Here is an 892-nt window from a genome sequence, read left to right as displayed (position 1 = left end):
TGTACCAGCTTACCATAATCTCCCCCTAATGTTGGATACTGGGATTCATCAAAATGACAATCCGCGAACCTGGCCTTAAACAAATCACCTGTTGTTGGCTCTAGGTACTTAATAATAGAAGGGGAATCGTATCCAACATATACTCCCATCCTCCTCTGAGGTCCCATCTTTGTTCTCTGTGGTGGTGCTATAGGCACTTGGACGACACATCCAAAAACTATTAGATGGGATATATCTGGCTCATGACCCGTTAGTAGTTGGGATGGCGAGTATTTGTGCTCACTAGATGGCCTGATGCGAATTAGCTCAGCTGCATGTAGTACTGCATGTCCCCAAGCTGATACTAGGAGTTTGGTATTCATTAAGAGTGGCCTGGCAATCAGCTGGATCCGTTTTATAAAGGATTCAGCCAGGCCATTCTGAGTATGGACATGTGCTACAGAATCCTCCACACTTACCCCCGTGGACATACAATAGTCATTAAAGGCTTGGGAAGTGAATTCACTTGCATTGTCTAGACGTATAGTCTTTAATGGAAAATCTGGAAAATGTGCTCTCAGTCTTATTATATGAGCCATCAATCTTGCAAGTGCTAGATTACGAGTTGATAGGAGACAAACATGTGACCATCTTGTGAATGCGTCAATCAGGACCATAAAATATCTAAATGTCCCACAGGGTGGGTGTATTGGACCACAAATATCAACTTGTATTCTTTTTAGGAAATTTGTCACTTCCTTATTCACTTTGGTACGTGATGGCTTAGTAATTAGTTTCCCTTGTGAGCATGCTTCACATGTGATATTCTTAGGGATAACTCTTTTTGTTTTCAAACTGTGACCATTTGAATTTGATATGAGTTTTCGCATCATGTTCGAACCGGGGTGTCCCA

This window comes from Brassica oleracea, chromosome C3, assembly GCF_000695525.1.
Source record: "Brassica oleracea var. oleracea cultivar TO1000 chromosome C3, BOL, whole genome shotgun sequence".
Taxonomy (NCBI): Eukaryota; Viridiplantae; Streptophyta; class Magnoliopsida; order Brassicales; family Brassicaceae; genus Brassica; species Brassica oleracea.
This window is presented reverse-complemented; position numbering follows the sequence as displayed.